This window comes from Oncorhynchus tshawytscha, linkage group LG11 (genome assembly GCF_018296145.1).
Source record: "Oncorhynchus tshawytscha isolate Ot180627B linkage group LG11, Otsh_v2.0, whole genome shotgun sequence".
NCBI classification, from domain to species: domain Eukaryota; kingdom Metazoa; phylum Chordata; class Actinopteri; order Salmoniformes; family Salmonidae; genus Oncorhynchus; species Oncorhynchus tshawytscha.
In genome coordinates, this window is record NC_056439.1 from 19088947 (window position 1) to 19102310 (window position 13364).

Consider the following 13364-nt stretch of genomic DNA (forward strand, 5'->3'; position numbering starts at 1 on the left):
TTGTTTGTTTGTTTGTTCCATCCGAGGCTCTTTTAATAAAACAAAGATGAATCTCTGGTCGCTCTCTTTCATCTGATATGGTGTGTGTGTGTGTGTGTGTGTGTGGTTCGACTGCCTTACCCAATTCCCTTGGACCTCAATGATCCTACATTATAGATTCCTTTGTTTTTCTAGGTAAGGCCGGGGAATAATATGGCAGCGCCCGCTGCTCTGGGGGAGATTGGAGTTGTGGTAACTGATGATTTCGTTTTGGAAACTTGCATGTTTTTCAGGGGAAAAGCCATGTTGAAAAGAAAATGTGTATTATCGATCGGTGTGGGTTGGTAAGATAGAAACCTTTTAATGTAAATGTGGATCCGTTTTCCTATCAATGGATGCTGAAATGAATCTCTGCGGCTAGATCCAGCTAAGGTCATTTCAGAGCAGGCTGCTGCGGCATTCCTTGAGCTTTGTGTATGTGTGTGTGTTTTGCTGTCTTCCTGCATGTGATTGTGTGGGGGGTACGTGTGTGTGTGTGTGTGTGTGTGTGTGTGTTTGCATGCGTGCATCATTCATTAGACACAGAGTCTTGCTTAATGGGCTCCAATTACGTCTGACGCTTCCATCCATCCTGGGCCTGGCCCTGTCGCCACGGCAGCAGTAGAGTGTGGGTGTCACTGCTCTCAGCCGTCACCATGGATTATGGGATGGATGTGCAGCCAGGGAGGGTCTGGTGCTGAATACACAAACGCGCACACACACACACACACACACACTCTGCTGCTGCCACTGCAGTTCCTGCCTGGCACCTAGTTCAGCCTCCTTCAACACTTCACTCAGTGGAGTTGACACTGATGTCCCATAGCTATACAAACAACACACACACACACACACACACACTCCTGGCCCGATAAATAACCTTGAAGGAAATGACAAATGACCAACGTCTAAAGCATCGTTCTTCCTGACTAAAATAATGGTGGATATTTACTTCAGCTGTGTGATATTGTTTTCTCTCTCTTTTCGAACAGAAAGAAGTTGCCCTCTGAAGTCCGTTGTGAGTGGTCTGTGAGGTGTGTGTTAAGGTAAACTGGAGGGGATGGAGGGCTATGGGATGGGTAGACTAAGACGGATGTTTGGTAATAAGTTAAAGGATTAACAATCATTTGGCTATGCAGCCAACTTTATGGGTGTATATTAACTTCTTGTGTGTGTTGTGTGTTTATGAGCACTGGGCGTACAGCATGGGTGTTCTTATTGGGTTCCACAATGCAGCTGCACAGAAGTTTCTAGAAACTTTTACTGGCTGTGTGACATTTGTGTACTGAGCTGGCTTGGATGGGCGGAGCTAAGATCAACTGGGGGGGCTTGAACATGCCTTTGGGAAAAGGGAAAGGGGGATGCCTAGTAAGTTGTACAACTGAATGCATTCATCGGATATGTGTCTTCCTCATTTAACCCCTAACTCCTCTGAATCAGAGAGGTGTGGCGTCCACCGGGAACAGTGGATCAACTGCCTTGCTCCGGGGGCAGAACGGCAGAGTTTTACCTGGCGTGTTGTCCCGTCCTGGCCGGTGCTAGTCTAGGTTGGGTCGCCCTCTCACGAATGAGAAGCATTGCTGTGACCACGAGGAGGCCTCAGCCTTGCAGCAGCACCCCCAGCCAGAAAGCCAGGCAGAAACAGAAACAGACTACTGACTGCATCAAGTCAAGCAGAAAGTTTAGAACGAGAAACAGGCAGCAGCCCAAGTGCAGTTCATCTCCTCCTAAATGTGTCGTCTTTTACTGTGCCAACTGGAGCATGACAAGCAGCAACTCAAGAGACACACAGCCCAACCCCGTCCCCATACACACACCATTATAACATCATGTGTCGCGATGCCATTCCCTTCCCCAAGCCTGTCCCTGTCATCTCCCTCAAGTCACCAGGGTTGGGGGTGGTGATTCAGCCCCATGAAAGTAGGGGGGGGTAGGACATTATTCAGACATAACCATGACACAACTCTCTCCATCTCTCCACAAATAACAGGGTGAAGTCACGTTTCACACCTTATGCAGTCAGCCACAAAAAATGTATTAGTATTCAGGTAGCACTATGAATTGTTCGTGTTTTCATCGATGATGGGGAATGTGATGTGCACGTCAGAGGAGGCTGGTGGGAGGAGCTATAGGAGGACGGGCCCATTGTAATGGCTGGAACAGAGTCAACCATGTGGTTTCCATATGTTTTGATACCCTGCCATATATTCCATTCCAGCCACTACAATGAGCCCGTCCTCCTATAGTACCTCCCACCAGCCTCCTCTGGTACACGTTTGAGCTCCCACCTCTGGACATTAAGAGTGGCGAGAGAGTGTGTGTGTAAGTATTTCTCGCTCTCTTTGTGTGTGTCAATGCTTGTATGAATGCTTGTGTCTTTGTAATGAATTTTAGAGTGCTGGGGAGCAGGTCATTATTTGGAAACCCACAGAACACATCATTCAGGATTCAAATGATGATGTCTTCTCTGTCAAATGAGGATGTCTTTCTGTATGAACCTCAATTACCAGGAGTATTAGAGTGTGTGTGTGTGTGTGTGGTATTAGTGCTGAGAGTAGCAAGTAAAGGGTGTGGGTTTGTGAGGCGCGTTGTGCCTTTCTCCGTTGAACTCTGCACCCAGGCAAACTGGCAGTTCTCCTCCTCAGCAGTACTTGCTCTCTTGTTGTAGTACTTCTTCAACTTTGAATAAATAAAGACATTCATAAACAAGGCAACAGTAAGCACACACACACACACGCACACACTTCCTTGGGTCAAACAGTGTAATTTTGTAAATGACGGATCTCTATGGAAAGACACATTCACCCAGGCTTCATCAAATTTGGGCCAGTGCTCTCTGAGATATTGCGTGTGACGAACGTACTAGCGGACGGAGCGAGATCCACAGTCCCGTGCCCGATTGATTTCATCGTGGGCGACAATGATAACATATGACTGCATTGTTTGGACTTAATTGTACTATTCCAGGAAGTGTTTGAGTTGTTTAATACCAGAGTGGTTAGTTTAGTAGACGTGTCTCCTGTGATCGCCAACAAGCCAAGGATCCCTTAGGTCAGTAACTCATTACTTGAACTACATGTCCAAACAGCTGGAGGGATTATCATCAGGTAAACAGTTTGTCCCTGGTTGAAATAAGATTGATCAGCCTTTTCAGACTGGAACAATTTTCCAACTGGAAATGTCCATGAACTTCAACTGAAGGAGGCTTTGTTGCAAAATGTCCACAGACTTGTACTGGAATTTCAGCCTGCCTGTCACGTTTGATCTGAAGCACAATTTAGGAACTGAACCGTCTGAATTGAAAAACTGACTTAAGAGTATTTTTGACCAGGACTAGGACTTCTTGAGTAAGATCTCTCTCTCTCTCTGTCTGTCTCTCTGTCTGTCTCTCTGTCTGTCTGTCTGTCTGTCTGTCTGTCTGTCTGTCTGTCTGTCTGTCTGTCTGTCTGTCTGTCTGTCTGTCTGTCTGTCTGTCTGTCTGTCTGTCTGTCTGTCTGTCTGTCTGTCTGTCTGTCTGTCTGTCTGTCTGTCTGTCTGTCTGTTTAGAATTCCTAGTCTTTATTTCTGTATCTTAATCCTCTTAATGTATCTTTTTAGAAATGTGTAAGTAAGCAAAGCATGGAGAAAAATAGAAGAAGTTAGGACTAAGTGTGTGGACAGGGTTGCTAGGCAACGTCTCTCTGCTGTGTACGAAGCGGCTCAGATGAAAACGCATTTAGTGACTGAGCATGAAAACACGAACGCACACACACACCACACCCACACACACACATACTGACAAATGCAGATGTGACGGACCTGCAAGATAAGCAGGCTATAGAATGTTAGGCCACATGCTAGGAGACAGTCATGTTGTCATGCTTAACATATTCTCCCTACGACTCTTAACACAGCACCAGAACTGCGTTGAGTAAACATTTCTGGAGGTGCATGGATGGTCAGCCAAATGTCCTCTTGCGGTCAGCTGTAAATATTCATAATTGTCATAATAAACTGACAAACGCTTGCTGCTCTGTGGTCAGACGTATGCGTTGTCCTTAGGATCACCTCATCTCTCTCTCTCTCGCTCTCTCTGATGACCCCCCCCATCTCACCCTCACATCGGATAGACCAAATCCTAGTTTGACCCCAAACTCATCCCAAGCCCCATGTTTAAAGAGAGGCATTCACAGCGTTGACAGCCTATGGTATGCTTATTCCTCATACCATCCTATTTTCTCTGTCCTGTGTCTTTCGAATCTGGCCACATGGACGGGTTGCCCGACAACGTCACGAAAGTGATGCGCTCACGTCGCAGGCTGAGAGGGCTGTGTGTTATGATTCTGAACGGTCAGATAGCTTGCAACAATGTCGGAAAGCTGCCATGTAGGGAATCGTTTTGGTAGCCTCCCACTGGGCACACACTGGTCGAATCGGCGTCGTTTCCACGTCATTTTAATGAAATGACGTTAAACCCATGTGGAATAGATGTCGGAATAGACGTCTGCGCCCAGTGGATTGTTTCAGCTAGTTACATGTTGCTATTGATACCATGTCTTGTTTTGACCTGCGCCACCTATGATAACGTAGCGGACATTTGCGAGCTAGCTAATTAACAACTGCGACAAATGTATTCGAGAAACAACGCGTGCTTATTGTGCACATTTATGGATGTTTTCAAGGAGAATTTGGAGACGAAATATAGTTTACACGTTCGTCAATAGTCCTTTTGATTCTAAGCCAAACCCCAACGGTTTTGCCCTGAAGACGCGGACCCGTCGGTTGTGTTGCTAAACAACACACCTGTCTGTAGCGTTCCTCCATATTTCCATAGACTGGTCCGCAGTGCAGAGTAGACAGTGGTGTGCTGTTCTTCACACCAAAACCTTCTGTCCCAGCTACCTGTATGATGTGTCACGGGTGAGTGGTAGAACAGTGTGATACGTAGTAAGCCTGAGTGGTTGTCAGCCTAGAACCCATATGTTCTGGAACACAACGCACAGCGAGCATCACAGCGCCTGTAATAACCCAGCGAGAGACCAAGCTGCTCTCTGTTCTCTCTCTCTCTCTCTCTCTCTCAGAGTTCAGAGAGTTGTTCATCGATATAAACATCCCACAGCTTGCTGTGGTACATCTTACCAGGTGCACACACCTTCTTCTGGTTATTGGAGGATGAATCTGTGTAAAGGCACTGTCCGCCGTGTGTGTATGTGTGCGTTTGCGTGTCTGTTTGCTTCGCCGGCGGACTCGGCAGTGTTAGAACGACAACCTTCTCGGTGACCATCTCCGCAGTAAGCAGAGAGCCCAGGAGAAGAAAGCCCAAGCAAAGGTTATTGAGCGATGTTGACATTAAAACGTGATGAAGCTCCATAAATAAAGCTTGGGTTGCTTGGAAACACTCGGTATAGGCAACCTGTCCTTTTTCTAAACCGTGTCTCTGCGAGTCAACCCTAGCAACGGAGTGAGGAAAAACACTGGAGAGCGAGCGCGATTGGTTAACTCCAGCACCGGGGCTGTGGGTTAGAGTGGGGACAAGGTGCTTGGGTGAGGGTGGAATGTGAGTGGGCGTTAAGGGAATAGGTGAAGGATTGGCTGTGAGTCTCAAGCACCTGCACTGCAGAGCTACTTAGCTCCTGCACCTGGGCTGTGGGTAGGGACTAGGCTAGGATGGGCTGTATAAGAGGGCTGGTAGGAATAGTGTGGCTCCAGGGAGAAGATGGGCTGTGGATAGGGAGCTTGCATTTTCTCCGGCACCTGGACTGTCGGTAGGGACTAAGGAGAGGATGGGGGCACATTGACTGTAATGGGTCCTCCTGGAGAGGAGATGAACCGTGTTGCCATTTCATGATGCTCACATCTCTCATTTAATATTTTTTTATTTAACCAGGTAGGCCAGTTGAGAACAAGTTCTCATTTACAACTGCGACCTGGCCAAGATGAAGCAAAGCAGTGTGACAAAAACAACAACACAGAGTTACACATGGAATAAACAAACTTACAGTCAATAACAATAGAAATATCTGTATACAGTGTGTGCAAATGAAGTAAGGAGGTAAGGCAATAAATAGGCCATAGTGGCGAAGTAATTACAGTTTAGCAATTGAAACTGGAGTGATAGATGTGCAGATGAGAATGTGCAAGTAGAAATACTGGTGTGCAAAAGAGCAGAGAAACAAAAACAAATATGGGGATGAGGTAGGTAGTTGGTTGGATGGGCTATTTACAGATGGGCTGTGTACAGCTGCAGCGATCGGTAAGCTGCTCTGACAGTTGACGCTTAAAGTTAGTGAGGAAGATAAAGGTCTCCAACTTCAGTGATTTTTGCAATTCGTTCCAGTCATTGGCAACAGAGAACTGGAAGGAAAGGCAGACAAATTAAGTGTTGGCTTTGGGGATGACCAGTTTAATATACCTGCCGGAGCGTGTGCTACGGGTGGGTGTTGCTGTGGTGACCAGTGAGCTGAGATAAGGCGGAGCTTTACCCAGCAAAGACTTATAGATGACCTGGAGCCAGTGGGTGTGGCGACGAATATGTAGCGAGGGCCAGCCAACGAGAGCATACAGGTCGCAGTGGTGGCTAGTATATGGGGCTTTGGTGACAAAACGGATGGCACTGTGATAGACTGCATCCAGTTCGCTGAGTAGAGTGTAAATAACATCGCCGAAGTCAAGGATCGGTAGGATAGTCAGTTTTACGAGGGTATGTTTAGCAGCATGAGTGAAGGAGGCTTTGTTGCGAAATAGGATTTAACTTTGGATTGGAGATGCTTAATGTGAGTCTGGAAGGAGAGTTTACAGTCTAGCCAGACACCTAGGTATTTGTAGTTGTCCACGTATTCTAAGTCAGAACCGTCCAGACAAGTGAAGAGCATACATTTAGTTTTACATGCATTTAAGAGCAGTTGGAGGCCATGGAAGGAGTGTCCAAAGAAGGGCCAGAAGTATACAGAATGGTGTCGTCTGCGTAGAGGTGGATCAAAGAATCACCAGCAGCAAAAGCGACATCATTGCTATATACAGAAAAAAGAGTCGGCCTGAGAATCCTGTGGCACCCCCATAGAGACCGCCAGAGGTCTGGACAATTCTCATCTAAATGTTTATAGCCAGGAAGAGGCCTGCTCACACATCCTACAATAAACAACAGAATGCAAGCGGGCATATGGCTGTGTGTGTGTTTGATCAGGAGAGATGACAGCAGGAGGGTGGCTGATAATGGAGTAATGGAGCCTGAAAAGAGGTAGCTGGCAACACACACGCACAACACAACACAGACTCTGCAGCGTTTCACAAGTAGCTCAAGCGTACCCCCATCCATCCCTCCATTCTCCCCATCTGCATGAAGCTCCAATTCCCACCGCTATAAAGGATTCCTTTTGAGATGCAACAGATCCGTGAACAAAGCCTTGCTGCCGTCCATTGTGGCTCGGAGATTTGAGAAGGCTATCGGGTGCTGTGAGGGGTCGCCCTCCTTCTCCCAGTCTTTTAATCAGGTGATGGGGTCCCTGCCACACTGTCAGAGATCACTGGTCCTCCATTGTGGCTCTAACATCAGAGGGTGCCACTCTGCTCCTCTGAAAGGCAGCAATTCAGGGAGCCATTGTGGCTCTAAAATCAGATAGCAATCACTGGGGAGATAGCCCTGCTTGTGTTCCCTGGTCTCCGGGATTAGGACCTCAGTCTCTCTGTCAGAGATAAAAACAAAGCTTATGGTCTCTCTCTCCATCTCTCTCTCTCTCACTGACCCATGCTGTCTGGCTTGGACCTGCCACTTCTCAGAAGTTCCAGCAAGCAACAGCTTTATCCATATCATCTCTTTAAGTGTTTTAGTGCTGACGGGGAATCTCCTCTGCTCTCGCCTCCTCTCCATCCCTCTCTTCTTCTCATCTCTCCTCTCCTCCATATGCTCTGTGTGAGTGGAGGTAGGGCGGCCAGGCAGACTCGAGTCTTTCTGCACTTCATCTCTATCGGAGCAGCTCTCTCTCAACCTCTTCCTCTTTCTCCGACCCCCCCCACACACACACACACACTTCTCTCCTCTGTTGTGGTGTGATTCAGCGGTGGAGGAAGATTAGTTCTCCATCTCTAACCAGGCTGTGGCTGTTGGCTGTGGCTCCATCAGTACAGCTCATTAACTGGGTAACACTCAGATCGATACGATGGGGGAATATTGAACAGAGGGGGCAACCCCAGACTACAAACAACAGCCCTATCCGGGACACACACATGCACAAGTGATGCTCAGGTTGAGTCGTAACCCGCAGTCCCCACGTGGTAATATCCGCGGTACGGGCAGGTTGAATAAAGATAAAAAAATCCCTTAAAAAGTCCATAAATGTATACTTTTTGTAGATTTTATATCTTATACGCTACATTAAGGTTTTTCTTTCGTTATTAGGCTATCTGACATTACTTCATAAGCCTAAGCTTTAGGGCATAACTGTACGCTCGCCAAATATATTACACGCCGATCGCCAAATGCTTTTGGGAATGGGCAGAAATAGTTAAGAGGCAAAAAAGGAACCACGTCAAAGTTTCATTCTATAAGAGAAAAAACGTGAAATGGAGAGTTGAAAATGAAGAGAGGGAGGGGCCGAGAAAGTCCTGTTCGGGAAAGATTTGGTGAAATAATCAAAAAGACGGCAGCAGTTCCAGCTATGTTATGTGTGACGGCGCAACAGGACAGGGAATTCAAATAGGCCTATGGCTCGTCAAGGGAACTGTCGTCCACAGTTCAGATGGGTTCAATTGAAACTGAAATCTGGACAGTGACTGTAGGTCTATAACCTCTCGCATGGCCTGAATATTAACTCCTGCGGAATTAAGCATTTCTTGCAGTAAAATGATACACCAAATATAGGCTGTTTTTGTTTTTTACTCGGGGACAGGAGTGGAGAAATATGATTTCTTTCTTTTGGCATCTGGAGAGAATGCAAAGGTGCAGTTAGATAGCGTCTGTAGAGGTGGTTTCTTTATCAGCATCATAAAAGCTGATAGTGTTTCAACCACATAAAATAAGTATCAAAGCTGAGCTGAAATCTTAGCAGAAAAATGTTGGGTCGTTTTCACGACTTTCTGTTTCCTTAAAACCGGTCAAACTGATGTCATTTTGAAATTGTGCAAATGTTCCTTTTTTCGGGGTTATTGCAGAAACACGGTGTCACCACTTCCGCCGAAGTTGGCTCCCCTGCCTGTTCGGGCGGCGCTCGGTGCTTGTCGTCACCGGCCTACTAGCCGCCACCGATCCCTTTTTCTGTTTGTTTTTGTCTTATTAGTTGCACCTGTGTCCTATTATGTTTTCCTGATGGGCGTCCTGATAGTAAATCCGCCCTTGTTTTGTGCGGGATTATTCTTGTGTTGCGTTGTGTTGGGTGTGTTCGTGCTCCGGACTGGGTACCCTGTGTTTTGGGTTGGTCCGTGTTTTCGCGCCCTGTGTTTTGGGCATTGTATATTGGTGCCACATTTAAAAGTGCACTTGTCCCTTGGAACTCTCTGCTCCTGATTCTATCCTCACACACCTAGTCCCGCGTGACACACGGTGCTTTGCTTGTGACACTGTCTGTGATTTATTTAGAATTCAAGGCACACTTATCCAGCATGGCTACCACAGCATTCTGCAGCGATACGCCATCCCATCTGGTTTGTGCTTAGTGGGACTATCATATGTTTTTCAACAGGACAATGACCCAAAACACACCTCCAGTCTGTGTAAGGACTATTTGACCAAGAAGGAGAGTGATGGAGTGCTGCATCAGATGACCTGGCCTCCGCAATCACCTGACCTCAACCCAATTGAGATGGTTTGGGATGAGTCGGACCGCAGAGTGAAGGAAAAACCTTTATTACAGCGAATACTCAAAACAGTTGAATTCATCCTTGAGTGCAATTTCCGAAATGGAACGGTTTATTTATTGTTTAAGCTAATTATTCAATGCTTCCTTTATTTGATTTTAAAACGAAAATGCTTGATTGCATTTCACATCATGAATGACTCGTAGACTGTGTGATGCCATGAACAAATTACTGATTGATACAGTAGCCTATGTGAGTATTGAAATTTACGGTATTAATATTAAACAGGGTGCGCTCTTACATGCTGACCAGACCGGACACGTCGCGTGCGCGAGCGTCAGCAAATGAAATTTAGATATCCATGTTATTCAATTATTCCACACACACCGCTCGCGAGCGCCAACGAACGTCTGCGACACCAAGGGCTAAAATAGAAGTCATTCCTATTTCTGACGCAGATCGCGCTGAAAGTCCTACCTCTCCCATCTCCTCATTGGTTTATAGAAGAAGGTACCCACGTGCCATCTCCTCATGGGTTATACCCACGTGGGTGACTGAGAGACAAACTGTTTTGCCGGTAGTTGTGGTAATACAATAAAAGTTTACATGTGATCACCATATAAGTTAAATGATGAAAAAGCCTGGAAGGAGAGATGACTAGAAACGATTCGGTTGGCCGTTTTATGTGTGGATTAATTGTCGGAGTAGAGGACCTTGTGCATTTCAGGTAAAATAACTCAATGTTTATATCCCAGGACAAATTAGCTAGCAACAGCAAGCTAGCTAAATAGAACAAATTAACGTTAGCTAGCAAGTGCAAGCCAACTAGCTAAATTGCCATACATGTTTAATGATTTTCGACCTGTCCCTAAATTAATGTCATTGGTTTAGAGTTTGTTTTGATATTTTAACCTGCGTGTCGTGTTATTATTACTATTATTAATAGTAATAATAACAATCAGATCAAGAGAGTGAAAAGTGTAAAGCCTTTATTACAGCAAAGCAAAAAAAAACAGCTGAATTTGTGAAATAGTTTACTTGACATGTCGTTGCGTGAGGCTTGGTGTTCACTGAATAACACATGCAACAGAAGCAGGATCGGTCTCATTTCTGTAGATATATTGATGATTTATAAAGCCAAGCATATTTAACAGTGAGGCTGTTGATTTATAGACTTAATTCAGTTGGGGTTTCCTCTCCTCACTTTTCTTAGACAATAAGGCAAGGGCTGTTTTCTCATCTCTTCATTCTGCTGCTGCCTCTGCCGCTTTGTCCGCAACACCAATATGCTGGTTAACTTTGCTGTTATGCACATAGCAACATGGTCTAGGAAACGACGCCAATTCAACAGTGCACTGATGTGTTTCAGAACCGTGGACAGCGACCGCTATCCAACACTGGAGAAAGCGCATTTTAAAAAATATATTATTTTTATTAGTTTCACTGTTGTTCCTATGTAATATAACCATATACAATTTCAGTAGCACATGGACTGTGCCATCCCCACGGCCTCCACAATGGATTAGTCCACTTGGTGTCTTGTACACCATGATATTTTGTGTACATTTTTTGCCACTGATCGACTAAAGATATCTTGGTCGACCAACAGCCAATTGCCCAAACGATCAACCAGTTGACTAAATGGCGGTCTGCCCTAGTACACCTCCCCCCACCCCCAACCCTCTCATCGCTGACCCCTGTGACACACTGACCTCTACGGTGGAGAGGATAGGCCTCGGCCTCTGCTCTACACACACTGACACACACAAGACACACACTACACCACACACACACACACACACACACGAAACACACAACACACACACACAGCTAATGTCAGAGCTGGACTAGCTGATGGAGCACGCCTGCCGCCCCTGCTCCTGAGGATATTTTTAATTATGGTCCCAGAAAGTATGGAATCTCTGCCCCAAATGGCACTCTATTCCCTTTACTAGGCATTCTGTTGGCTAAAGCCCTATGGGCCCTGGTCAAAGGTAATGCACTATACAGGGAGTAGGGTGCCATTTGGGACGCACACATGGAGATTAGTAGGGCTCTGGGTTTTTTAAGCCTATGTCACAAAGTAGCAGGGAAGAGTGACCCTCAAGGCATCAATATCTTTCATGACATTTAGAAAGGAAATTGTCGAGGAAATAATGAATTTGAGCAGGGTGTGTCTGCCAGGGTGTGTGTGTGTGCCTTTGTGTGTGTTTTTTTACATTACAAAACGTAAACATCGTATTATACTGTATCTACATGTCATATACATCTGACCTTACTGTATATAGCATATATACACATTCATTTGTATGTTTATCTATATTACACCAGGGCTCTAAATGAAGGGCGTCCCGTCCGGTTCAAAACGGACGTTGGGACAGTTCTGGGATTATAGGCCAGAAAAAATATCAGATGCATACAGCAGTGGTTCCATACAAAAATGTTTAAACACAATAATGAGGCTGATGAAACCGTTTTCAAATGTGCACCGGACAGAGATGGATATACAGCCTACTGTTAGAAACCCCCAAGGTGCCTTATTGCTATTATAAACGTGTTACCAAAGTAATTTTAAAAAAAAGACATGTTTTGTCATACCGAGTTATACGTTCTGATATACCACGGCTGTCAGCCAATCAGCATTTAGGGCTCAAACCACCCAGTTTCTAATAGAGAATATAGTTGTATCTCTCTGACCTGAACCAAAGGTGTGCTGCTACGGTACACTGCCTAGCTGGGTGTTGTGTGTGTGTGCGCACTTGAAGAGTGACAGATTCATTTTTAAATGCGCTAATCACAGGCATAAAAGTTTAATTTACTTGAAACGGAAGTCTATTGAAGTAATACTTGGTCCTTGTGTTCTTTGGCATTGTTCTTTACATTGTTTTGCTCACAAACTAGGTTGTTTTTCAATGTTTGAGTTTCAACTGCTAGGGAAGAGAAGCAACGCGGATACTAGTCAGATTTAGCGTGCGTTCGTAAAATCTACTCCGATTTCAGAGCACTCTCATCTGAGTGGCTGGTAGATGTTTTTTATCTACCTGCCACAGTGGCTGGTGTACCAAGAAGTACATTTTAGGCCCCGGCCGTTAGCGAGTGGTGGCACTCAAAACGGTCAAGGCGACCAGGAAGTGAAGGCTGGGAAACACACGTTCTTTATTGTATACTGTTGTGTTATGTTTTTTTAATGGGGTCTCTAACGTAAGTTTATTCAGTAACCAGTTCACAATAATTGTTCTCGCTGAGATATATTCTATACATGGGGTTAGCATGTTCAACTAATACAGTGTAGTGTCTGTTTTCATTAAGATGCAAAAAAAAAAAACATCTTAACAAATTAAGTTGATGTAATATAGACTGTATCTGTCTCAGAAATACACAAATTACTGTACTTTAAAAGCACCGCAAATGACCTAGACCCAGGTTGGCATATCAAAAGAAAAAAAAAATATATATATATATATATATATAAATTTTAATTTTGTGTTGGTTCAAGTTCAGTTTGGGACAGTTGGTATTGTACTTCGAAATGGTACCAGGACGGTGAGGAAAGAAGTTAGTCGCAAGCCCTGATTACA

General features: G+C 45.2%; 1 protein-coding gene across 8 annotated transcripts in view; it reads left to right on the plus strand.

The window, feature by feature from the left end:
* Positions 1-13364, plus strand: part of LOC112262442 (alpha-(1,6)-fucosyltransferase) — a 109879-nt gene that overhangs the window by 38800 nt on the left and 57715 nt on the right. For 2 of the 8 annotated variants that reach the window (XM_042329869.1, XM_042329870.1), the window contains exon 2: positions 1011-1064. The exons of 4 other annotated variants lie outside the window; for them this stretch is intronic. The gene's annotated coding sequence lies outside the window, so the exon portion shown is untranslated. The remainder of the gene's footprint in view (positions 1-1010; positions 1065-13364) is intronic. 2 more of the 8 variants (XM_042329871.1, XM_042329874.1) reach the window with 1 other exon arrangement.